The sequence below is a fragment of the Eumetopias jubatus genome, unplaced genomic scaffold (genome assembly GCF_037043125.1).
Source record: "Eumetopias jubatus isolate StellerSeaLion01/CBP00866 unplaced genomic scaffold, mEumJub1_p1.0 scaffold_17, whole genome shotgun sequence".
Taxonomy (NCBI): domain Eukaryota; kingdom Metazoa; phylum Chordata; class Mammalia; order Carnivora; family Otariidae; genus Eumetopias; species Eumetopias jubatus.
Window position 1 is genome coordinate 60,586,012 of NW_028274823.1, and position 27,925 is coordinate 60,613,936.

A 27,925-nucleotide genomic window follows, 5' to 3' on the forward strand; every position below is an offset into this window, starting at 1 on the left:
ACAAACTGAGGGTTCTAGAGGGAAGGGGGCTGGGAGGATGGGTTAGCCTGGTGATGGGTATTAAAGAGGGCACGTTCTGCATGGAGCACTGGGTGTTATATGCAAACAATGAATCATGGAACACTACATCAAAAACTAATGATGTAATGTATGGTGATTAACATAACATAATAATAAAAAAATAAATTAAAAAAACTAAAAAAAGAAGTAGAGGTATGAGATAGAGAAATTAAAGATGATTCCTGTTTTATAAGTTGAGCTACTAGAGGGATGGTGAAGCCATCAGCTGCTTCTTTGGGTCAAGTTTTGGTAATAGGATCAACAATTCTCCAGAGTAATTTATAAATAAACTTTGGAAACACCAAAAAAAAGTCAACACATTTGAATTAACTTTAGGTTTGGCTCTCACTTTTTTTTGATTTTGTGAGACTTTAATTTTTGAAAACATCTTCTTGATAGTAGGTCCCATCACCTAATGTATTTTAAAATACAAAGGACCATGATATATTTTACAATATTTTGTAAAATGATTAGCAAAATTAGCCACTAAACAACAGTAACATGGATTTTATTCTGATGGCCTAGACAGAGGCAATGTCTTTGCATATGGCCTTGGAGGGCAATGGAACCAGAAGCTTTGATGAAAATTGAAAGTTACATAAAGACCAGATATGGGAACATTTGGACTAAGTGTACTGGAAAATAAATTCAGTGCATCCAAAATGTCCTTCTAATTTAGAGAATGATATATACTTTTTATTGTGAAAGTCAGTTGACATTTGGAATTTAAAACTGATTCTGGCCAAACTTCTCAGGGTTTCAGTTTGCTTATCTGCAAAATGGGACTCATAAAACCTGTGTTATGAATCCCTAAGGCTTTCATTTAGGATCGATTTCCATAATTTATGGGCAAATACTTTGTAGACTATAAAGTGGTATAAAATGTTTCTGGAACACTAACATGACCAAAAGCGGAGTCAGAATTTACCAATATAATAAAAAAAGTTCTCCAGTATTCCTTTTCTACACTTTTAATACCACAACCATTTATTATTATACAGCATACATTGTTGACATTCTGTATTCTAACTCATGAAGTGCTTTCACCAATAAATGCATTTGTTTTGTTTTGTTTTGTTTTGTTTTGAAGATTTTATTTGAGAGAGAGAGAAAGAGAGAGAGAATGAACAGTGGGGAAGGGCAGAGGGAGAGCAAAAGAGGGAGAAGCAAACTCCCTGTTGAGCAGGAAACCTGATGTGGCGCTCCATCCCAGGACCCCGAGATCATGACCTGAGCCCAAGGCAGACGCTTAACGGACTGAGCCACCCAGGTGCCCCATTTGATCTAGATATTGTAAACAGCTTAACCTTTTTGACTCAGTTACCCTATCATGTGGTAGAGTTGTCAGAATGCTAACAAAGAGTTCCCTACAGCTATGAGTATGAGTTTCTTTATTTCTAGCTGTTAGAATACTCATATGCATTTGTACATTTGTAATTGTATCCTGATTTTTCATAAGAGCATTATACATGTCTCTGAAATATCCTTAGTTTCCATCTGCTTGCTTCAAGGGCTCTATTAAAAACCCTGTTTGGTCACATATGGTTATGAGTGAACATCCCTGACTTAAATAAATGGATAAAGAAAGTTCCAGGTCTGACCATTAAAATGGTCTCTCAGTGTCTTTCTGAAATGAAGCAAACTCCAGTGAGTGAGACCTTATAAGGTTTTCTAGCACATGTCCCTGAAGGTACATTTATGCTGTAGCGCCAATCCACATTTTCAGGTTTCATTGCATTCCTCACTTTACTTTCTTCAGAGATAGCCCTAAGCTAAATTTGGGGATAGGAAAAAATAACAGACTCTTAAAGAATAACACTTAGTGGAAGAGTTCTGAAGACTGAAAAGACTACATGACTTTGAGGAAATAATTGTTTATTTTTTCAGTGGAAATTTAAAAACATACACAAAAGTAGAGAAAATAGTGTAATAAACCTCAACTTCAACAATTATCAATATTTTGCTAACTTTTTTTTCATCTATCCCTGTCCCTATTTCCACATACACACACCCTTCTTTTTTCCTGGAGTATTTTAAAAGCACATCTCAGAAATCATGTCGCTTTACCCATATATATTTAATATGCAACTCTAGCCAATAGACTTTTAGTTTAACCATCTAGCATTATTGCACCTAACAAAATTAACAGTAATTTCATAAAGTTGTTTTGTAGTCAAGATTTAAGCAAACCACAGATACTGCATTTGGCTTTCATGTTTCTGAAATCCTTTAATTTTTCAATGCCATTAATTTGTTGGGAGATGCCAGGTCATTTGGACTTTATCTTGTTCCATACTCTGCATTTGGTTGATTGCTTCCCCTGGTGTCATTTAACCTGCAAGGAGTAAGTTTTAATGACATGTATGTTGAACAAGGATCCATTTATTAATTTAAGCAGGATATCCAGCCCCAAAGGATATGTAGACATCTATTTACTTTTGGTAGCAAATCTAAGACTTGACAAACTTTTGAGTAAACTGAGACTTAGAGCTCAGAAGAAAAAAAAAGTATTTCTGTTTTGTGGTATTTATACTACCAAGGAATTCAGTAATGGGTCAAATGGCAAGTTTGGGTGTGGGAGTTAATATTAAGGTATCATGAGTCTGTGTTGGCTTAATGTTCATATTTACCAGTATTTCTGCTCACCCCTTTCCATCACACTTGCCCATAGTCAGCAAAAGCAATTATTTGATGTTCCTTGCTAAACAAAACTAATTTTTGTATGGATGTTGAGGTATTCTAACAAAGGCTCAAAAAATTCCTTTCAAGAGAATAGAAATCAAAAGTCACTTATAGTCATTTATATTGAGATAAATCAGTTTTCTGGCTTTTCATTTAGAAAAAATTCCATGAAGGAATTTGTAAGAACGAGAGTCACACTGTAAAATTTACAGTCCTGTGTATATATTCCCAAATTTCTTGTAATTTCTTGCAGTAAAACAGAGGAGTTTAAGAGTAATTATAAACATCTCTTAACCAAATTTGCACCTTTAATATTTGATGTTCTACTTTGCATGTATGGCTGTGCTTTGAATATAAAGGCAGTATTGTTTAAATGTTATCATAATAAACATTTTTCTATATTTGCTTCACACATATTCTGATGTAACAAGAAATTTTAAAGAAAAAAATTCTGTTCTGGCCCATTTTAGGTTGCTTTAACAGAATACCACAGATTGGATGGCTTTTAAACAACAGAAATTTATTTTCGTTGGCGTTGTATGGCGTCTGATGGGGCAAATATTCCTAGCGCTAACCCCTGGAAGTCTGAAATCAAGAAGCCAGCAGATTCCATGTCTGTTGAGGGCCTCACGTGACTCAGGGGCTCTTGTATAAGGGCATTAATCCCTTCATGAGGGCTCTCCCCTCATAACCTAATCACTTCCCCAAGGCCCCACCTCCAAATACCATCACATTGGGGATTAGATTTCAACATATAAATGTGGAGGGGGCACAAGAACATTCAGTTTATAGCATTTTGTATTGTATTTCTAAAGCATTGTATATAACAGTTTCAATTGGTTCCACTAGTATACTTTAAAGTCTGCCTTCCTGACAAATATATCAGCATTAAGGATTAAATTCCCCAGCCACCAGGTGGGGAAAGATAATAGAAATCTTGATTTGGATTAAAAACCATAATGTCCCATTGGTTAGTTTTATTTTTGTTTTTGAAACTGTAAGTCTGATATTTTTGATTTTATGCTGCTGACCTAAAAGATAGGAAACTTTTGAGAGAAGAGAAACTGCACAGGTTTGCAATGTAGTGGCAGAGAATAGGAGCCCATGGGTCCTTATATTACACTAAAATGTATCAGTCTATTTGGGGACTCTCTTAAACTGGTCTGGAGATACCTTCTGTGTGTTGTTAATGTTAATCCGGATTGAAGACTAGTTCCCTTAAGAGTGCAGGGCAGGCGAGGGGGGGCTGGGGGTGGGGATGCTTAGGAATCTCCTGTGGCTAACAGCAGAGCCCCCGTGTGGCAAAATTGTGACTCAGGCAGAAATTGACAGTCCCTGGAAGCAAATGCTACAGGTCCTTAATAAAAGTAAAATTTCTTTATCTGGTCCTGGGTTGAGAATTTATTTATTCAGTGAATATCTATCAAGCTCTTCTGCTGTTCTTTGTGCTGAGGATAGAACAGTGAAAAAGACAAAGTGCCTACCATCAGAGGACTTGCATTCTAGTTAATGAGATAGTAAAAAATAAACACCATAGTCACACAGCAATGCCAACTAGAGATAAGTGCTATGAAGACAAGTAACAGAGGATAAGGGGTAGTGACGGTTTTATAGAATAGTCAGAAAATCCCTTTCTGAGGACTTCACATTTGAGAGCAAGTAGGAAGCAACTCATGTGACTTTCTGTTCTCTCTTCCAGATTTTCATTGATCACCACCAGCATTTTTACTGTGGTTTCAGGCAGCCACTGCTCCCCACCTCCCACCCCCCCACCATGACAGGTCAGCCCCAGAGAAGGCATGTTCTCTTTTTGGAACAAGTAGCACAGCTGAAAGTTTACACAAAATTTGAAATTTTTAAAAAATAAGAGACTTCGGAGCTCACACAACAAGAACAAACAGAAAGATAACTCACAAAATGAATCTTATACCGAGTTGGCTTTCTTAGACTCAGTTTTCCGATGAGGGGTTAGTGCCAAGAATATTTGCCCCATCAGATGCCATCCCGCTCACACAGAGACTGTTGCAGTCCTCATCAAATCCTCACACAGCAGGCCCACGATTCAACCAGGAGTTTCACACATACAATAAGTTCACACATGCAATAACTTTCCTCCAAGTACCTCCTTACCTCTTAGTGATTTTCTCTCATCTCCAGTACTTTGTCCTTGGATGTCTATAGTGACCCAGTTCTTTCTGGATATTTTTCCACGTATCAACAAATGAATTCTATGGTATTAACTGATAATGGGTTTAGAGTATTAGCTTTCTCAGTGTACTTGAAATTTAACAGATAACTGAAAAATTGAAAATATTAAGGAATCGAGAACTGAATTTTATGTACATAGTTTGAGAAGCAAATATGAGAAAAAACTTGTACTGAAAATATCCATACTTGCTTCTCCTTCTCAGCTTCTTCACCAGTTACTCTTTTCAGAGTCAGTGACTATTTTAGCTACTCTTTTTTTCTCATAATATTTCTGAATTTTATTGATATTTTCATTTCTTGCTATTTTAACTGAAGATTAATACCATATTTCCTCTTACTTTCCTACTTCTCATATTAATACAGTATTAAATAAATAGTACTTAAGATGACTATGTAAGCAATGATGCTGCCAGGTTAAGTGGTATACCGGATTATGTTCACATTCTCATTCAACTTTTTGTTTTTCTTGCAGTTAGGAATTGTCTCTATTTTCTCTCTCTCCCTGTCTCTCAAATTTGCTTAGATTTTGTCTGTACATAGTGCTAGTTGTTTTTCCCAATATTTTAAGAGATTCTTCAAGTGCTTAACTTTTCCAAATAGTCCATTCAGATAATGCCTTCCTTTTGTAGCACTCTGTTTCTCTAGTATCTAATATGAGCTTTATCTCATTATGGCTCTTAATCTAGTATTCCCCTTCTCCATTCTCCCCTTTCCTGGATCCCATGTATTCATTTTCTTAGTTTACCACTTATTTTATTGAAACATATCCACTAGTAGATTCTAAGAGGTGTATTTGATATAAAAATTCTGTGTCTGAATGTTTTTGGTTTATCCTAACTGATTAATAAATTGACTATATATAATTCACAATTGGAAATCATTTTCCCTCAGGATCTTTTAGCTATTGGTCTACTGTGTTCTCATAACCCACTCTTGCTGTTGAGAACCAGGCTCTATTCTGATTCCCACTCCTTTGTGTATAATCTTTGGAAGCTTTTGTGATACTTTATTTTCTCTGGTATTTGGAAATTGTACAAGGTGTACTTTGATTTGGGCCTTTCATCATTCATTGTGCTATGTATTCAGTGGACCTTTTAAATCTGGCGACTTGTGTCCTTTGGGTCTGTAAAAACTTATTTATGTCTTTAATTATCTCTCCCCATTTTCTCTGTTCTCTCTCTCTCACTCTGGAACTATTATTGGGCAGATTTTGGATGTCCTGGATTGATTCTTTGTTGTTGTTTTTTTTTCTCCTATTTTTCCATCCCTTTATATTCTTGTCTTACTTTCAGCTTTATGTTATAGTATTTTGTCTATTTATTTATTACAAATTTAGATCAGGTGTCAGCAAACTATGGCACAGCCAAATCCAAAAGTGATGCTGTTAGGTCAAGTGGTGCAAATAAAGTTAAACTTTTATAACTAAAGAAACACATTCATGCTCATCCATTTATGTATTGTCTGTGGATGCTTTCATTCATCAATGTCAGAGTTTAGAGACTGTAAATCCTGTAACCTTCCAGTATTTGCCATGTATCTCTTTATAAAAAAAAGTTTGCAGATCCTCTACCTCCCCTAGTTTAGGTGATCATATTTGTTATCTATAGGAGCTCTTTTTTTTTTTTTTTTTTTGGTTCTCTTTTTCGCTTTCTTCATTGCATACTGTTTTATTTGTATAAATGTGACATCCTTTTTCACTACAGGATATTATACAGTTTGGGGGTTATATTTTTGGTGCAATGTCACTGTTTCCTCTGAGGTGTTTAGTTAGTTTGTTTTGGTCCATTTCATGTTGGAAGCTTTTTTTCAAATGTTAAGTTTCTTGTGTGCTTATTCAGATTGAATGAGGCACGAAAAGCTGAGAGAAAGTTCCTTGTGAATGGGCAGGGTTTTGGCTGTGGACTTTGTGGGAGCAAGATTAAAAAAAGAACTTTGCCTTTTCACTGAGGAATCTCCAGATACATGAATATAGATATTTTCCCCTGGAGACCCCCAACCTTCTTCACTGGAGCTGGAGGTTACCAGTGTTTTGGGGACAAAGCAGGAGAGGGATGCTGGGGTCCCCAAGTTCATTATGTACATTCTCATTTAATTTTCCTGTTTTCAATACCAAGCTTCAGTGCTTTGCCTCATATACTTGGATCTAACTTCTCATGTTTGGATTTACAGAAAAAAAAATTTTTTTTTTCTTTGCTGGAAGAAATGAGTAGTAGTGTCCTAGTCAGCCCAGGCTGACTCTGTAATATATATCATAGACTGGGTGGCTTACACAACAGAAACTTATTCTCACAATTTTGGAGGCTGGAAGTCTAAGATCAAGGTACTAGCATGTTTGGGTTCTTGGTGAGGTTTCTCCTCCTGGTTTGCAGATGGACACATCCTTGATGTATTCTCACATGGTAGAGGAGACCATCTCTCTTGTGTGTCTTCGGATAAGAGCACTAACCCCGTTCATGAAAGCTCCACCTTCATGACCTTATTATCTCCTAAAAGCCCCACGCCCAAATACTGTTATTTTGAGTATTAGGGTTTCAACATGTGAATTTGTGGTGGGAGGCAGGGGGGACACAAACATTTGGTCCATAGCAGATAGTCTCTTGGTTTCTTGGGGTGAAGATGGGGATCTGGCACTCTTCACAAATACTTTAAACCAGTCCCCATATTTTTAGTGGCCCCACTTTCCGAAGCCTCTGAAGACTTTGTTGTACAACATAGGGTCCCCTTTAGGAAGCACTTAGGTGTAGCTTTCTTAACTCTACTTATTTATAATATATTCTGTGTTTTCTAAAACTTTGTAGAGGGTGCCTGGGTGGCTCAGTTGGTTAAGCAACTGCCTTGGGCTCAGGTCATGATCCTGGAGTCCCAAGATCAAGTCCCACATCGGGCTCCCTGCTCAGCAGGGAGTCTGCTTCTCCCTCTGACCTTCTTCCCTCTCGTGCTCTTTCTCTACCATTCTCTCAATAAATAAATAAAAATCTTTAAAATAAAAAAAATAAAACTTTGTAGAAATCATTCATGCATTCTTATCTCCCCTGTATCCTCATTTGTATTCATTTGTTATTACATGAGTTTTAAGGGGGAAGAGGCAATGAAAGTATGCAATGTCATGTTTCAGATATGAATTTCTCATGAGAGATTACAGTCATGGCAGGTGATGACAGGGGGTGTGGGAATGTTTTTTCATAAGAATGAGTTTATAATTTTATAATGAAATAAAGATAATTACATAAAATACTCTGAACTGAGTATATACCACTTTTTTATATCAAAATTTTGGTTTTAATTATCAATTATACTTTAGAATGAGTTTTCAAACTAAAAAAATATATATTTTGCTCTTTTCAAGTGTATGTTTGTGACTTAATAGTAAAGAATTAAACTTGAACTTGATATATATGTATATGGTGTGGGGAGTGTGTTGTGTGTATATGTGTGTGTGGATATGTGTTTGTGTTTATATTTCTAGGAAGTAGAGCTTTACAAATAAAAAATATTTCAAATGGCAACTATTTATTTATGATCCAGGTTTGTATCTTCTGATAGCTCAATGTATGCCTATATTCAAAAACTAGTAATAGGTATCACACTGTCATATAAATTATTTCTTCTATTCACTGACTATATTCAAGACCAGACATTTTCTTAAAGGAAACAGCCTACATTAATTCTATGTATTTTTTTCTCTTTATGGTATTATTTAAAATCATGAAAATATTTTTGATTTGGTACATATAACTTTCAATCTTGGTGTTTTCCTTCTGAGGTACTCTAGGTTTCTCTCTGGAGAGACAAAAATAATTAAACATGGCATCTCATGTTTAGGCCATTAGTCCTAACCCTTAAGCTTTGTAGGTTTTCTGTGGATACTTTCTAAAGGCCTGAGATGCTTTATATAATTTCAAGTGGCTTATAAGCTTACAAATTAAACTTGGAAAATATTATAGTAATACCAAATAAGAATGATATAAATGCTTAAAGAATCATAAATGGGAAAGAATTTTGAGATTATTTTGTTCAAACCACATTTTACAAGTCAGAAAACTGAAACACAGAGATGAAGTAACTGGCTCTATTCATATGTGACATGGGTATAGGAACTTTGCATGCAACGTAGATCCTTTGACTTTAGTGTATTTTTTTATAACTATTTTGTTTTCCTTGAATCCAAACCAAAGTCTTTATACCATTGAAAACAATAGCAAACGTTAATAGATAGCTTTATCCCTAGCCTCAGATACATTTATCCAGACAACTAAACTTGAAATCTGTTTTGTTAGATAGAAATGAAATATGTCATAAACTATTCTTTAAGTTTATTTCCTTTCCATTATAAAAGCAATATATATGAATTATAAAACATAAGAACTATGCTCTCACCATCCAAGGGCAATCCCTATTAGTATTTTGGCAACTATACATATATTTTATTAACTTGAATTGAATGCATCACATTCCTTGAAGTGGGCAAAACAATTATTTTAAATTCCTTCTACTGTTGGAAATTTAGTTTATGGAACAATCTTTATTGATGTTGAATTATTCGAGCTCACCTTCCTTTAAGTCACTGAAATGCAAAATATTGGCTCTGAAAAGGAAATACATAACTAGTATTCTAATACACATGTTCTCTCTCCTATATGGCTAATATAATCTTTTAAATAGCAAGTTACCCTCTTGCCAGGGTTAAGATAAACAGAAAATAATTACTGCTTCTTTCTTTTTTGAGATTTGATGAGTCTTTAGTGGAATGACATGAAGGTCAATTCCAGAATGGTCTGACTTTCTCCCTTAAAACACTACCACTGATTTGGTTATGTTATTGTTCTGCTTAAATCCTTCGAATAGCTCACTATCACCTCTGGTCAAACAGCAGATTCATCCTTATGACACACAAGGTTCTTCTGATTTGATTAATTTTGTTGTTAGATAAAGTCAAATAATCAGCTGTCAAGAAGAGCAAGAACCTTATTGGAAAGGGAAGTAGCTTCATTTCAGTGCCCTGCACTTTGCTGGTCTCCATTTGTATCACCTCTCTTCTGTTCACCTCTGTTCCGCCTTCACCTGTAGTTTATTTATAGTGTTTGCTTCCTATGGAGTTGGCTTGCCATATTGTCTTCAATGACTACATGCGACTTCATGACTCTTTCAGCTTCACTCTAAATCAGCTCATTCTTCCAGTCCTTTCAGTTTAAAATTGTAGAGGAGAAAAGGTTGATCCTTTTGTACCATGCCACCTCATAGGTTGGGATCTGTCTTATGAGTTGGTTGTTCTTGAATAAAATGATCACCCTGAGTCCAATAAGATGTGACAGAGGGTCGGTCAAGGGTTATTGTGAAGTTGGCAGGGCCATATTGTATAAGACTTGGTAGGTGCTTTAGGTGGGGCCAATTACAGTTATGAAAGACTGTGAATAAAACCTGATTCAAAAATCCTTTACTATTTGGTCCAAATCGACACTTTGTCATTACTTCCATTCACTATTCAATATGCTCTGCAACCTGCGATCCAGGCACACCAAAGTATTCATTATATTCTGAACAAGCCATGTTTTAATATGCCTTAAGTCACTGTTTGTGCTATTCTCTCTTATAAGAATAGACTTCCCTCACTATCTATCAGGTGAAATTGTCTATAAAATATATCTCAAATGTTATATCCTCCATAAAATCTTCTCTAGGGATTTGGTAACTTCCTCATTAGCATTTTTGGGTTATATACCGTATACGTATGATATATAAATACATTGTATTATAATCATTTATATGTAAATTTTTTCCAACAGAATATCCTTTAAATTCAGGGATGGTAGAAGCTCACTCATCTCTAAATATCTACTATTCACAGATAATACATACTCAATATATGTTTCATGAAAGGAAAAAACAAGGATGATTCAAGGGGAGATACTTCTATAATAAGGAAGAGTCCCTGGAAGGAGTACCTGTAGCTGGTTCGCAAGTCTGTGTTATCCAAGATATGCTCAAGTATAAGGGATTCCCTAAGTTCATCATACTAAGTTTGATGAACACTCAGAATTTCGGTTGAAGAGCCAGAATACTGGTTTTTATTTTTCACCATTTACCATCTCTGTTTGACTAAAAGTGTTGCAGATGAATTTTTATTGCTCCCTCATTCCCTTCCAACCTGAGAAATTTTACTCTGAGGGCACTTTCATTTGTGTCTGAAGGCAATGACCTTGTATTCACAGAAAAACAACTCCTTATTTGGGGTTCTTTGTCAACACGTGAAGGGGTAGTTTGAGGACAAATTCTTTTATTTGGGGCTGGTTACTCCTTCTGTTTCTTACCTATAGTATTATTTCAGGGGGCTTTTTGCCTTAAGTGGGCTTTCATTAAGGATCTTACTGGAATATCTGTAGCTTTTATTTTATTTTATTTTATTTTATTATTATGTTAATCACCATACATTACATCATTAGTTTTTGATGTAGTGTTCCATGATTCATTGTTTGCATATAACACCCAGTGCTCCATGTAGAACGTGCCCTCTTTAATACCCATCACCAGGCTGATGCATCCCCTCTCCCCTCTAGAACCCTCAATTTGTTTCTCAGAGTCCATAGTCTCTCATGGTTCATCTCCCCCTCCTATTCCCGCCCCCCCTCATTATCTGTAGCTTTTAAAAAAGGCTTACCAGTAATGTCAAGAAGACTGGCTTTAGAAGCTGACTTGAAGAAGCCTGACCTAAAGGACTGTTTGTATGCTGGCCCCTGTGTGTGTTCTTTGTGCCAGTTCCCATTCTAGATGGTGGAGGTAGAATTAAGAGAAAAGAAAAGACACATTTCTACACTCATAGTATTTATAATCCAGGATGGCATACAGATAAATGATTTGTTAGAATGTGGGTAGTGAGTGCTATCATGAGAAAGCACAGGGTGCTATGTGACTTCATAGAAATGGCACCTCCAGATTCAACTAGCAGGACAAGAACTGAATTAAGTCCCAGCAAAGAAAAACTGCAGTGATAAAGGTGAATGATTACCAGAAATGAATGACTGATGCATTTAGCTAGAGCGGTATTGAGAATACTTTCTCATTCATTTTGTGAGTTGTCAGTTTATTCTCAGCAGAATTGGTTTAGACAAGTTATGAAAGTTAACTAGTAGTCAGCATGGCCGCATCTCTGAGTGAACATCTATAACATTAGTTGATGAAAAACCAGGTAAGAATTATTGGTCAGTATCTTCAGAAATCCACCTCAGGGCATCTTTGGAAATCTGCAGTACCTTTTCCTCCTTCCATACATTAAAACAGACAAGGTGCAATGGTGACAGCTTGGATAAGATTCTTGTCCACAAATACCGTAACTTGACTGAGACAAATGTGGACCTGTTGTCAGAAATAATTGTATCTGGCAGCTTGTATGCTGCAAAAAACTGGCACGGAGTCACATTGTCACTGTAGAGGCTTGAGGTCGAAGCAAAAGCACTTAAAGCTATTGTGAGAAGCAGTATACTGAAGGGAGAAGTTTTTATCTCATAAAGCAAAATCAATATGGAATCCTGATCCAACTTTTTTGGTCTTTTCCCATGGGAAAATTTGGTGTCTTAGGCAGTTTATGCCAAGCCGCCTGCCATGTGACGTGCACCAACTTCCTTCAGACTTTTCAATATCACAATCAATTTGAGGCCATCAGATAGAGCTTCTAGCCAAGGCTTTCAAGCAGACAATTCCCAGATGTGTTATGTATACTGAAGCCAAGATAATGTCTTCTGGAATAATAATGTAACTTCTCTACAAAATACATCCCTTAAGGAAAAAACAAAAACCAAAAAACAAAAAAACTCATGTTGATGTTTTGAGATTGGCTTTAAAATTTTTAGTCAGTTTCTCTGATAATCTTCTCCATGTCTACTTTATGACAAAGAACAATTTGGGTTCTTATTAATGTAATCATCTTATTTCATCAGCCTGAAAATAAGAATCAAGGAAGCCTTCTCTTAACTAATCTTCCAGGGGTATGGCAAACGTATTTTGATATTTGTTGGGGATAGATATTCTTTTCTTTTTTTAAGGTTTTTATTTATTTATTTGTCAGAGAGAGAGAGAGGCAGAGGGAGAAACAGGCTACCCTCTGAACAGGGAGCCCGACGTGAGGCTAGATTCCAGGACCCTGGGATCATGACCTGAGCTGAAGGCAGATGCTTAACCGACTGAGCCACCCAGGCATTCCAATAGATATTCTTAATTATTAGATTTTGATGGTGTTCTCTGAACTATAATTGATGATAGGATGAGTTGAAAATTTAAGTCATCGTGCAAATTCATCAGATATATTAATCTCACAGTTCCTAGTATGAATTCTTGAGCGTTTCAAGTTGGGCAGGAGCATAATACAGGTTTCTGTTTGTTTTAAGATAGAAAACCTCTCAAAATATGGATTTCAGGAAACAAGTGAAAGGGTATCAGTGCTTTCAATTCAGTCCACAGCAACTATTTTTTTTCTTAAGATTTTATTTATCTATTTGACACAGGGAGACACAGCAAGAGAGGGAACACAAGCAGGGGGAGTGGGAGAGGGAGAGGCAGGCTTCCTGCGGAGCAGGGAGCCCGATGCAGGGCTCCATCCCAGGACACTGGGATCATGACCTGAGCTGAAGGCAGACTCCTAAGAACTGAGCCACCCAGGTGCCCCACACAGCAACTATTTTTAAAGAGATGAGAAAAATTATCCTTTATTTGTATCTTGTGGATTGTCCATCTGAAATATATAAGAAATTAGATTTGGTTGAAAATTAGATATTAGAATATTAGATATTAGATTGAAAAGTTATTGGGACCAGAAAGACAGTAGAGTAACTAGGAAAATTAAAAACTTACATACACAGAAGCAATTACTTCCTATTTGTTTTCAAACTGATTATTGTTAGTAAAACAAAAAAAAATCCACTTATAAACTGGTTAAACAGAAAAAGTCTTGTAAATTATGAAAAACTTCTGACTAAGCTTAGGCAGTGTCTACAACCTATACCAAGAAAGTAGAAACAAAAGCAGTAATGATAATAATAAAAATGCTACTGAGGAACAGAATGTAGAGGTTTCTGTATTGGAAGACTCCATGGGCTAAGTTAATCTGTGTATAGATTCAATGCAACATAATAAAAAAAAAACTCAACAGGAATTTTTGTGTTTAATTCTGTGCTTAAAAATAGTTTTCATTTTAAAGCATTCTATTGTGTAAGTTTCCAAACACATACAAAAGTAGAGCGAATAATGAACTTTCCTAAAACTGTCACCCAGTGTCAGTGTCCAAAATTATTAGCACATGGCCAATCTTAACTTATTTATACCTCCACTTATCACTCCACCCTCATTTTGAAGCAAATCCCAGACATCATATAATTCACCCATATGTAACCCTAAAAGATAAACACTCAAAAAAAAGTATTGCAAAAAAGTATTGTTGTGATATTATTATCCCATTTTAGAAAGTTAGCAAAAATTTGATGACTTCAAATCAAATACCAATCAACATCAAATTCAATATGCATGCCACAACATGCATATTTGGATTTTTTTTTTGAATCAGGATAGAGTCTAGACCCTCACCTTGCATTTCATTAGTATACATCTAAAATTTCCTTTAAACTATAAACTCTCCCCTCCATTTTTCCCTTGTACTTTATTTGTTAAAGAAACTGGGTTATTTGTCTTGTAGAATTTCTCACGTTCTGTAATTTGCTGTGTGCATCTTCATAATATCATTTAAAAATTTCCTTTGACCCCTATTTTCTATAAGCTACATATCTAGACATAGAGATTTAATCAGATCCCAATTTGATGTTTGGCAAGAATACTTAATTCAGGATGTTGGGTTCCTTCCATTGCATCACACTAAGGAACCCACAGTGCCTAATATCTATTTATTATGATGTTAAGATTGATCTATAGGTCTATATGTGATTGGCCTGATTCATCCATTATAAATTTTGTTCTTTATCAATTTTTCATCTGTTAGTTTATCTGTTACTGATGATTATAGTATAAATCTATTTGTTCAATAGGTATTGCAAAACAGTAAGATTCTAATTCTATCATTACCTGGTCAGCCAGAAGCTTTTCTTGTGAGCCTTGTCTGTCTTCAGCTTGTGGATGTGTTCTGTGAGAATCTGCTTGTTTTTGAACACATTACCCTTCACTTTCAGGTACAGGCTGTGATATGTGCGGTGGTCAATCTTCTTAGATAGAAGTATCTTCTGAGCAGCAGGTACAGAATTCTCATCCTTCTCATCCAGGTGACCTTCTCAGGCTTTCGAGCATTGGCAGTACCTTTTCTCTTACCAATGCCCATATGCCTGCCCTTCTGGTGGGCCATAGTGTTTTTCTGGTACTAAGCCCGGGAATGGGAAGTCATAAGCTTCCGGATGCTCAGCCCATCTTTGATCAGTTTCTGGACATGCTGATGGGAGTTGGCATTGGTGATTTCACTGTTCTTATTGGGGTCCAACCAGCTCTTCTTTTTGCCACAGAAGAGGACACTGGAGGCAAGCCTTTTCTGAAGTCTGATCATACTCATGGCTGCAGTCACAGCGGCGAAAGGAAAGACAGGCATCTCTTAAATTTTGTTCCCAAGTCCTCTTGAAATGATCCTTGTAGGCATTGATGCATCCTCACTTTTTGGTAGGACAAGCAGTCCCAGGATCTTCTTTTCTGTTTTCTGCCCAAACCAGGAAATAGCCATATCTCTAAGGCATCTGTACCTTTTGTGGGAAACAGTGTTCATAGTCCACAATTTGGTCACTCTCGTTGCATTGCCACTTAATTGGTCACTGTTCCTAGGCCTTTTCTGTAGAAATATTTTAAAAGAGGAATACTTTATATGTTTATATTGATATTTCCAAGTGTTCCATATTTCCAATTCAAATTTCAGTTTATGGGGTTTTGTCTGTAATTCTTTCATTTAATATGTTTAGCTCTTTTCTCTTAAACTAAAAATCTTTGTTCCATATGACTGTATATACTATAGTTTAAGAATAACTTTAGAAAAATGGTCATATTTTTTACAATGTGATTAGTAAAAACAATTTAAGGTTCCTTAAAGTTCTTAGTTTATGCTACTTAAAAATAATTTGTGCACGGTTAAGATATCAATTCATACACAGTTATATTCCCTTGTTTTATTTTGCTTTTCATTTTTATGGATTCTTTTTAGTTTGAATTAACTTTAGTGATTATTTAAAACATTATTATAGTTTCAAAGTCAAAACCTCCAAGTAAAGCACATTTGGAAAACTCTAGCTTCTCTACCTTGTCCCTCATTCCTGGATGTCACCATTTTTATTAGTTTTTGGTTTATCTTTCCTTTCTTTTTAAAATATGTATAAGTATACCTCTATATGTGTATTCCTGTTTCTCCTTTCTTTGATAAAAGGTAGCATAGTATAAATGCTTAAACACCTTGCTTCTTTTTACTGAAACAATATATCCTAACAGTATTTAGTAATATTCCTCATTCTTTTTACAAAGCACCTGAAAGTCATGGCACTTTGGGAAGCAACGTGCAATATTTACATTTGGTTTTTTAAAAGAAGTATCTTGTGCTAAACTTGTTGCTGTTTGTTATTGTGCTGTATGTTATTGTGACAGTGCTTAGCAGGCACTGTTCTAGTGCTTTATGTGTATTACCTCCCTTAATCCTCATAACTTCCTTATAAGGAAGAAATTGTGCTATCTCCATTTCTTATCGAGGAAAAGAGGGCATAAAGAGATTAAATGACTTTACCAGGGTTTGTAGATAGTGAATGGGCAGGGCTGGATTTACACCTAGGCATTCTGACTCCAGGGTGGATGCTGTTAATGACTCTATCGCCTCTCCCGGAATATAGAAAAAGAAAGAAATAGACAGAAGGAGATAATGCATTTGAAGAATACTTGTAGACGAACACTTTATATTAAGAAATTTTTAGTCATTAACATTTTCCCCACTTAATGAACAAATCTTACTTGATTTTAGTGACAATACATTTTGATCTACTTCACAAAATTTTTGAATATTCTTTAAGGATGTGGTTGAAGATTTGTTGAAATCCAGTGCTTGACAGATGAGGTATCTGAAGTCTTGGAAGAGGCAGGAGATACAGCGGGTTGATAATAAGTAGGAGCTGCAACTCTTGTCTCCTGTCTCACACAATAAAGTGTGAGAGTGGAAGCAGAGCTTTGGGGCCTTTGAGACCCAAAGTAACCAGTGGTCACTCTGAAGACATCATATTTCATTCTAAACACTTCTAAGCCCGAAAAAGGCTGAATCTAGTTCTGACTGTACATTAGCATACCTACGTCTAAACAGGTCATCCTCACTTTTTCCTTTCACTTTTCCCTCTACAGTTCTCACAGATGGTGTAGTTCCATTGATATATGGCTGTTCATTGGACTACTTCTAATTTTATTATGAATTTCTTCTTCTTCTTTTTTTTTGGTATTTACCAAGGAACTGATTATTTTTCTAAGCTTCTTGCAAATGAAAAGTCTACTGTATATATATATGCAATATTTGAAAATACCCACTTCAAGGGAAACGAGATTTTAAAAATTCGATGCCACAGTAAATTGGCTTCAATTATATATAAAAAGCAGAAACTGCTGAATCTTATGCCTTTCCTTTCTTTGTTGAGATTATTGTGCTTTAAAAAAATCTGCATTAAAATCTGAAATGGAAATAAACTGAAAAATATTATCAGAAAAATAATTTTGAATGTCTTAATTAAAATATGAATCTACACAAATATGGAGATAAAAGTAACTAGTTTTTCAGTTACTATCTAAGTAGGAGCCTACGTTTAAATGTTTTATTTTTATTATCTACTTAGTTTTTTAAATTCTAGTTATAAAAATCTTTTGTTTATACTGTATTAAGTTGCCGTTGTTTTATGTTTTTTCTTTCATCTGTTTTTTTAGATTTTTTTGAGAGAGAGAGCGTGTTCATGCCGTTCGTGCATGGGGGCCGGGGAGGAGCATAGGGAGGAAAGCAGACTCCCTGCTGAGTGCAGAGCCCTATGCGGTGCTCAATCTCAAGACCCCAAGATCATGACCTGAGCTGAAACCAGGAGTCGTATGCTTAACTGACTGAGCCACCCAGGTGCCCCTTCTTGTATCTTTTTGATAACTTTTTAAAAATCTCATCTATGTAGAAATAAGCTTAACTTAAGTTAGACATTGTGTAAAATTAATCTGTTTTTGAGGGGAAAGGTGAAGGAAGTGAAACTTGTAGAATAGAATAAATACTCATAAAAGAAGACATAGGAAAGAATAACTTAAACACAGAAAATCAGGGTTCTGGATAATCTCAATAATTTAGAATGATAAAGTAGATAGAATATAGTTTCTGGTATCTAAGTCATGAGTTCTTTACAAATAAAAGATAGCATCCCTACTGCAAGAAACCTACCAATTTTTTCTTTCTGCCTCTGCCAGAGGGCCCCTTTGGACTTAGTTTTGATTGGCTATGATTCTTTAGACAATACCTATAACAAATCAGAAGAACTTAGTATATAGTCTTACAGAAAAATAATTGTAGAGTATTACATTCAGTACTAAAATGATTCATCTTGTATTAAATTCTAGTGTATTAGATCTCCCCTAGTTTTCTTTCCATTGTTTTCTTGGATGGAGTAAACTTAATCCTCTTATCTTATCCCAGAGGTCTTGCTCTTCTTTGCCTTTATCATCACCCCATTTATTAGCAGCTACTAAGTATAAGTCTCTGCAGCTATCTTGCAATTACCAGTATGAATTCCTTTCAGGCATATTGATTATGATTTTTATTTCTCTACAGTGCTTGTTTCCAATTCTGTTCACTTGGTCTACTATAAAATTTTGCTGCCTGTGATATTCTCTTGGCCATCGCCTCTAAAAAGTTTGCACATTAAATCATGCTTCAGAATCATTTCATTAAATTCCTTTTATTAATGATCTCCTGGTTGTTAGGGTAGTTACATGCAATTATTTGGAACAATCTAAAGGAACCCAGAGGGCCCAAAGTAGCTATTCCTACTAAAATATACCTTCTCATTGGGAACCACTTGTTAAATAGTTTACTTACTCTCCTGTGTAGGCATGCAACCAGTGCAAGCAATGAAAAGGTACAGGGCATCTTGGATACTTCTGAATTTCAAATTATTTTCTGATGTCTTTTCAAATCTTCCTATAAAGCTTTATGAAGCTTTTCTACGATAGAAAACTGCATGCAAGTACCCAAGGTTCAGGCCTTTCCTAACCTAAGCTTAATGGCTTTGCTGTGTGAGCTAAGATCATTTATAAAAATCACAGAAGCACAGGTTGATCTGTTACCATGTATAGTAACATCTCAAAGAGACAACTAAACATGACAGTTGAAGGGACTTGCAATTGAGAGAGAGAAAAAAAAAAAACATGAGCAGAGTTGAGAGCCATATAATTATCCTCATTCACACTGTGACTAGCTTTAAAGTGATTTATTCCAAATGGTTACCCATGTACTCTTAGTCACCTCCTTTCTTGACTACATGCTAATTCTGATTTTGGCATTTGTCTATAGAATATATTTCTTCTGCCTCTTGAAAGAGAATTGTGCTGCATTTTCAGTGGTGTTTAAATCAGTTAATCATATTTCCCAATTATCCCATAACATTAGTTATTTGAATTCAAGTTGCAATGTTCTTAGAAAAAGCTTAATATCTTCATTATACATATAGTCATGGTTAGCTAATTAACATCCCGAATGCTGCAGTTTAACCTGGGATGCCACTATTTTTGGCTTGAATGATATGTTGGGTTTTATCATTTAAAAATTGTAATGATATTTAAAAATATCATTGTTGAATTCTACTTAATAAGAAGCCCCATTTGAAAGTGTCCAAGCACCATATAAATGCATTACAGTTCTCATCTCTTGGTTTATAAATAAAAGCACCCTTGAATGTTTTCCAAAAGAGTAATGCGATTTACAATATAGTTAATGAAAATTAAGCTATATTGGTTTTCCTGGAGGAAAATTGCACTATGTAATTAATTTTAAAAATCACTGTTTATTTCTTCCGTTTGTTGAGAAACAAGAAACAGATTCAAAATAATAAAGCTAAGAGAACACATTGCATTTTGACATTTTCTGTAATTAAAAGATCAGTGCCTCAGAAACAGTTTTATCTTGTTTGAGTTGCCATTTTAGTTGCCATTGTACTTAAGGCTTTTTTTCTCCTTTCCTTAAATAGGCATTCTCATCTTTTAAATACAAAATGTAAAGGAGTTGCAATTATTTTTGTTATTAAAATAAGTATCTTGCAATTTTACTAATTTTAACATTTAGGTTTTGATATTTTAATTTAGTGATTATTATACAACGTACAAAGCCATGACTCAACATAAATCAGAGAGGTGAAGTGATGTGCGCTCAGTTACATGTTGGGCAATGGCAGAACTGGTACTAAAACTCAGGCCTCTGAGAATCCAGTCTAATGCTTTTTCCCTTATCTGGACTTTTGGTGCCTTGTTATCACTTGATTTGTGGTATCCCAGAAAATATACATTCAAGGTTCCTCCCTGTCTGTCCAGGGCCTGATAGCACATTTCATTTTAGCACTCAATAATATTCCATTGTCTGGGGTGCCTGGTTGGCTCAGTCAGTAGAACATGTGATTCTTGATCTCGGGGTCATGAACTCAAGCCCCATGCTGGGTGTAGAGATTACTTCAAAAAAATCATATTCCATTGTCTGGATGCACCACAGTTTATCCATTTACCTACTGAAGAACATCCTGGTTGCTTCTGAGTTTTGGCAATTGGGAAATTAGAAGTGTTCTGACAGTAGATCCAACTGAACTCGTATATAGGAATTTGGTGAATTGAAGCTATGAGATTTTGGGGAGAACAGAAGCCGTAGACAAGATATTGAGTCTGACAAGTATGATGGAATACAGTTTCTCAAACCTGCATGTTTGGACTGTTAGCCCAGGTCCCTGTTGTATTCGAAGAGGACGAGTTTTGCGCATGTGAATTTTTTTTTTTCTGCAATCAATGTGCACTCTTGTATTGGGGTAAGAAAAAAAAGTATATGAGGGTTTATCAAAAGTAGTCATGAAACTGCATTTGCATTCTTCTCTAATGCTAGCTCTTTTGTTTTAGCTGAGGGGTTGGTAGGCTACTGATTTTGAAACAGAATCACACAAAGAAAGAAGGCATTGCTTATGAGAGAGGATAAAAACACCAGTTATTTTTCAGACAGAAGTTTGTTTTATATTATATTCTCCTGATTCTCTAAGGATTTCTTTCCCACCTAAAGATGAGCTCTTAAGTGTCAATCTTGATCTTTTTGCATGGAGAATGAGCAAATATATATTGCATAATTGTTAACTAGCAAGCCAGTGAAGCGTATAGAATAGAGCCAGTGGTGTGACAGCCCTCCTAGTCTGATGAAACTCCATAGATATCCACCACCTGGTATTAGAAAATGCAGTACAGCCCTTAGAAATGTCATTGCTGTTTTCAACTTAACATTATTTGGGACTGGTGAATCAATTAATCAATCAACGTCTCTCTTTTAAAACACTATAGTTTTTTTGAAAAGATAAACAAGTCTGCTTCAGGATTTGAAGTTTGATGGAGGAAAGCTTTCCCCTGTTTATATTCTGGTAAAGGGAAGCCTTGTACTTAATTTCATTTCTTCACATTAGCTAAGGAAAGTGTTGTATCTCACGATATGACCTGATGTGTAACAGTGGAATGGGCAGTCTAAAGTAGGACATGACTTGGAATTAAGGGAAGAGGTTGCAATGTGGAAAAGGGTGAGGCATTACAATGAATCCTAGCCTTTCTGTAAAATCTAGCTACTAACTGCTTGCACTTGTTAAGGCTGTTGATCATTAAGGGTGTTGGCAGAAGAAAAGGGAATCAGGTGGTTCTGATAGTGGTATTTAACGTGTTGATGGAGAATCCATGAGCAGGTGGTGATGAGGCAGACACTGATAGTCCCTGGAGACGGGAATATAGGCAGAGTGAGGCAGTACCTTGCTTCTGAGGGCCTACCACACAGAATTCAACAGATAGGTCCAAGTATCAGGAGTGTGATCAAGATGGCAGCTGAACTTGGGGATTGAGTGAAATACCTGACTGCAAAACCAAACAACCATAAGGTTTATTTGATGTTCAGTCACAGATCATTGAGCCAAAGCTTCTTCCATGAGCCCATCCTCGAGGAGATCACAACAGGATTTATCATAGTGAGATTATTGAGCTTATAAATGGAGGTTAAGGAGCCCAGCTACAGGGAGATGAAAAAACTATTACAGAATATTCTCCAAAACTTGTCGCTTAAAATTTTTTTTTTTACTCATTTCTAGCCCCCTCTCCTTTCCAATCCTACTTTTTAACCCACTTCTGTCCCTTTTCTTTTTCTTCTTTGATTCATGGCAAACAGGATTAGAGGTTGAAGGTATAGGGGCAGTAAGGAAAATAAGGGAAACTTCTTTCTGTTTTTAACCTTTGGGAAGCCTTGCCATAGACCTTTCTATATATTTTTGAATGGGGATGTTACAAATGATCATCAAGTGAAGAAAGTCATATTATCCAGTTGGGCAAACAGGGATTGGGTTATCAGTCACTGGTGTGATCTATTTATTTTCTTAAGGAAACACAAGGTATCTGCCCTTTGTAGCATCAGCTGTGACACCAGAGGTGCATTACAAAGAATCTCCCCAAGTTATTTCCTTTTTCTCTTTCTTCTATCCTTTATTCAGCAGGAGTTTATTTTATTTTTCCTCTTTCCTGTGATTTTAAAATTTGTACTGAATGCACAAGAGGACTAAAATACAACTTTTTCTTGGTGCGGAAACTTGCCACCCAGTTGGCATTTTTATTATAAGAACAATTACCTGGGGAGGTGATTTACTGGCAAGAACAAAATCGGTGTATCCTATTATCTCCCAGTATTTCTCTAACAGACGCTCTAGGACATAGTATATGGAATTCAGAGGGGACTTGAGTATACAATCAGGACATCCTGAAAACCTGAACAAGGAAAATTGAAAAATTGAACTTCAAGTATCTGTATCTCTTTATAGTAGATACAGTTGCTTATCAAGACGTAAAAATGTAAATAACATTTTGCCTTAAGATAAATAGGTAAAGAGATATTGTATGTAATTATTAGCCTTAGAATAATGCAGTCCACATTAATAACATCACAGCATGATGACCTGTCTTATTAAACTATGTAAAATAGCAAAAGGACTCTACTTGACTTTGCATGATGCATTATTGCTTTAGGTGCTTGGGTGCTTTTTAGTATGTCATATGGAGTGCTGTCAAACTCTGTAATAACCTGGGAAAATGAATTCATTCTCAAACCAGTATTTTTTTTCTTTCCTTTGAAAAAGAGTTATTGTAAATACTTTATGACACACACCCCCTTGCTTTTTCTTTACCCTAACCCCTTCCCATGTCCTTATGCAGTTACCCAGTGCCCTCCTGGTATTTCTGGGTGCTTAAGATTATTTACTCTTATGCATCGTTGAGCCCCATAATCTGGAACTTTTACTATTTGTCTTCCTTTTTTTTTTCCTATATGAGTTATCCATTGCTGTAAAACCTAGTGGCTTAAAATGATACACATTTATTATCTCAGTTTCTGTGGGTCAGGAGTTGGGGAGTAGCTTAGCTGGGTGTTTCTGGCTCAGGATCTCTCAGGAGGTTGCAGTCAAGCTGTTGATGGAGGCTAGAGTCATGTGAAAGCTTGACTGGGGCTCGGATATCTGCTTCCAACATGGCTCACTCACAAGGCTCTTGGCAGGAGGCCTTTTGATAGGGCAGCTGGCTTTTCCCAGAGTGAGTGATGCCTTTTATCACTGAGTCTTGGAATTCATACACCATCACTTCTTCCGTATTCTATTCATTGGAAGAAAGTCACTAAATCCAGCTCACTGTCAAAGAAAGGAAAATCAAGCTGTCTTAAAGGGAGGAGTATCAAATAATTGGTGGGCTTATTTTATTTTATTTATTTTTAAAGATTTTATTTGTTTGACAGAGAGAGACACAGCAAGAGAGGGAACACAAGCAGGGGGAGTGGGAGAGGGGAAGCAGGCCTCCCACCAAGCAGGGAGCCCCATGCGGGGCTCAATCCCAGGACCCTGGGATCATGACCTGAGCCCAAGGCAGACGCTTAACGACTGAGCCACCCAGGTGCCCCCTGGTGGGCATATTTTAAAGCCACCACATCTCCCACAACCCACCTATGTCTTCACTTGTCTCATGTCTAATGGCTTTATTAGTTCAAGATGAAACTACTAATAATTGAGAGTAATTGTGTTAAAATATTTAGTTTCTTTGGGCAACATAGTATAAAGATTAAAAAAGCATTCAGCCAGTTCATATTGTGGCTCTGCCATTTACTGATTATATGAAAGTCGTTTAACCTTTATAAAACTTACTTTCATCAGCTGTTAAATGGGGATTTTGATATCTACCCTTCAAGATGTAATAGAGTTGAAGTCATGCATGTAAAGCAACTAAAACAGAGTTTTTCATGTAATAGGTTCACAATTGGTAGCTATAATAACAACAACACTAATTATTATGGTAGCCATTGCATTGTATTTGGGAACCCTGTATTTTAATGACATTGGCTTAACTCAAAGAAATTTCGAAATGGTGGAAATTACTGTGCAAATGGGTATGAAGCAACATTTATTATCAGAGCGCTCCTCAGCCCAAAGACTCACCTCCATCCCCCACTCAGCTCGTCCCTAAGTGATCCCACCCAGAGGCTTTAGTGTATTTTCAGTCAAAATGTCAGTCAGTGTAAGGTCCTGGCTATGAGCCCCTGCTCTACTGCCTATGAGCTATATGGTCTTAGGCAAACTTTTCAACCTTTTTAAAATCATCTTTCCTCATATATAAATTTAGGGATACTTATTCCCTTTTTGCAGCATAGTGAATCAGTTGTAGTAGAAACAAACTGATACCTTCTTCTTTTGTTTAAGTCAGTAGTTCCCAAATAGGGCTCTTCATTGGGATCCCCAGGAGCACTTTAAAAAATCCTGATGCCTAGTCCCCATCCCAGAGATTTTGATTTAATTGTTCTGGAGGCTTCATTGTACCTACACATTTGTGATTTTAAAAAGCTCCTCAGGTATTTCTAATGTGCTAATATATTACACTGGTTTAGGTTGATAATTTTATCTCTTACATCAATCATTAGACCCAATGGTCTAAATCAATTAGATTACAATTAAAATAGTCTAAAAACACTTATTTGGATCTTATCTTTCTATGCTTTTGATCTTTCATTTTTGTTTTTTCTCTTGATAAATAGTTTTATTTTTCTCAGTATACATTTGACCCATTTGTTCTGTGCTTCCTGATTTTATTATTCTTGCTTTGCCCAAACCCCCAAGTCCCCTGTGCTAAGGTCATATATTCTACTTTTTAAAATAAAAAAGGAATAAGCAAGTATAAATTCATGTTGTTGCTTTTAGACGATTATTCTTCCAGCAGGAAAGATGACACCATGTTGCTTTGGTGGAAGTAGATGGGCATCCTGCATGCTTCATAAGAACCATTGGTGAATGGTGTCATTGGCACACTGGACTACATATTGGCAATAGTGCATATAACAGATGGAGCTGAGTGTAGGCAGTCAAGTGTTCAAGCTCTGTCTCTGAATTGACTAATGGTTTTGATGGCAGAAATTCAAGGCGAAAACACCGGGATGCCAGTCTTTTTGTTGTATTGAATGCTGCAGTTAAAGCTATGAGACCACTCCCTTTCTGCTCTAACTCAAACTTAATTAATTTTGAATGAAAACAAATAGTTTTCATGACCACATGAGGTACATTTTGGGTTTGGCTCGTCAGGATTAGTGTAATGACGTCTCCACCCCTTGGTTATTCCCCACAAAAGACCCCTAAGAAGCCAATTTAAAATGCCATCCTAAGTGGCATGTTGCTGTTAAATATTTTGATATGTATAGTGCATATTCATATCCGTGTCCTACGTAGAGAATCTGTAGGTGTCCTGTTGGAAAATGCCAGTGACCTAATGTAGCATAGAATCAGTATGGGCATTTGGCACTTGTCCACAACTCTAAGAAGGTCATTTGTCAGGGCTTTCAGAACTCTTTCAGGCCTGGTCTTGTCTAAAATAAAGATACAGTTCAAGGTGTAGTTTTCAGATGAAAGTTTTTAATCATACCTTAGCTGGTTATTGTTCTCATAATTAGCTCTACTGGTTCAAGCTCAGTCCTAATACATCCAAGATCATGGATTTAGTTTCCATGTGGGTTATTCATCTTTATTCTATCTCATTATTATAGATTGTTCTTTTAATCCTGCCAGGAGCCTTGCAAGTGTCTTCCCTCTGGAAAAAAAAATGTATATAATTACTTCTAGATTTTGTATGCCAATACTGGGCATTCCCTACACTGGAAGACCATGTAACTCAGATTACTTGGCTGCATGTGTGGACACCAGCATATGATCTTGAGTAAATTGGAACTGAGTTAGTGTAAACTCTCTCTTGGGTCATTTTCACCCTGTTTGCTTCCTTTTAGAGAATCTAAGAGTAAAAATATTCATGAGCATAGGAACAGGGTAATTATAATGAACTGACTAGTGGTTTCATTGAATACATGGAAACAAATGAAAATGAAAACACAATTGTCCAAAGCCTTTGGGATATAGCAAAGTGGTCATAAAAAGGAAGCATATAGCAATACAGGCCTACCTCAAAAAGCAAGAAAGATCTCAAATATATAACCTATCCTTACACCTAAAGGGGGTAGAAAAAGAACAACAAATGAAGCTTAAAGCCAGCAGAGAAGGGAAATGATAAAGATTAGAGCAGAAATACATGATATAGAAACTAAAAAACAAGGGGACACATCGTGAAACTAGGAGCTGGTTCTTTGGAAAAATTAATAAAATTGATAAACCCCTAGCCAGACTTATCAAAAAGAAAAGAAAAGGGACTCAAATAAACTCACAAATGAGAGAGGAGAAATGACAACCAACAGAAATACAATTGTAAGAGAATATTATGGAAAACTATATATCAACAAATTGGACAACCTGGAAGAAATGGATAAATTCCTAGAAACGTATAAACTACCAAAACTGAAACAGGAGGAAATAGGATACTTGAACAGACTGATAACCAGCTAAGAATTGAATCAGTAATCAAAAATCTCCCAACAAACAAAAGTCCAGGGCCACATGGCTTCATAGGGGAATTCTACTGACATTTAAAGAAGAATTAATATCTATTCTTCTCAAACTATTCAAAAAAGCAGAAAAGGAAGGAAAGCTTCCAAATTCATCCTATGAAGCCAACATTACCCAGATACCAAAACCGGTTAAAGACTCCACTAAAAAAAGAGAACGACAGGCCAATATCCCTGATGAACATAGATGCAAAAATTCTCAACAAAATTCTAGCAAATCAAATCCAACAGTACATTAAAAAATCATTCACCGGCACCTGGGTGGCTCAGCTGGTTAAGCAACTGCCTTCGGCTCAGGTCATGATCCCGGGGTCCTGGGATTGATTCCCACATCAGGCTCCCTGCTCAGCAGGAAGCCTGCTTCTCCCTCTCCCTCCGCCTGCCACTCCCTCTGCTTGTGCTCTCTCTCATTGTCAAATAAATAAATAAAATCTTAAAAAAAAAACATTCACCATGGTAAAGTGGGATTTATTCCTGGGCGGCAAGGGGGGTTCAGTATTCACAAATCAATCAACGTGATAGACCACATTAATAAAAGAACGGATAAGAACTATCTGATCCTTTCAACAGAGGCAGAAAAAGCATTTCACAAAGTACAACATCCATTCATGATAAAAACCCTCAACAAAGTAGGGTTATAAGGAACATACCTCAACATAACATCTACAAAAGACCCGCAGCTAATATCATCTTCAATGGGGAAAAACTGAGAGATTCTCCTCTAAGGTGAAGAACAGGACAGGAATGCCCACTCTCACCGCTGTCCTTTAA

At 36.2% G+C, this 27,925-nt stretch overlaps 1 protein-coding gene and 1 pseudogene across 1 annotated transcript in view; one reads left to right on the top strand and one right to left on the bottom strand.

Moving 5' to 3' along the window:
- CTNNA3 (catenin alpha 3) overlaps nt 1-27,925 on the top strand; it is a 1,824,697-nt gene that overhangs the window by 749,595 nt on the left and 1,047,177 nt on the right. The gene's annotated exons all lie outside the window — the stretch shown is intronic.
- LOC148162176 (large ribosomal subunit protein eL19 pseudogene) lies at nt 14,938-15,487 on the bottom strand (annotated as a pseudogene).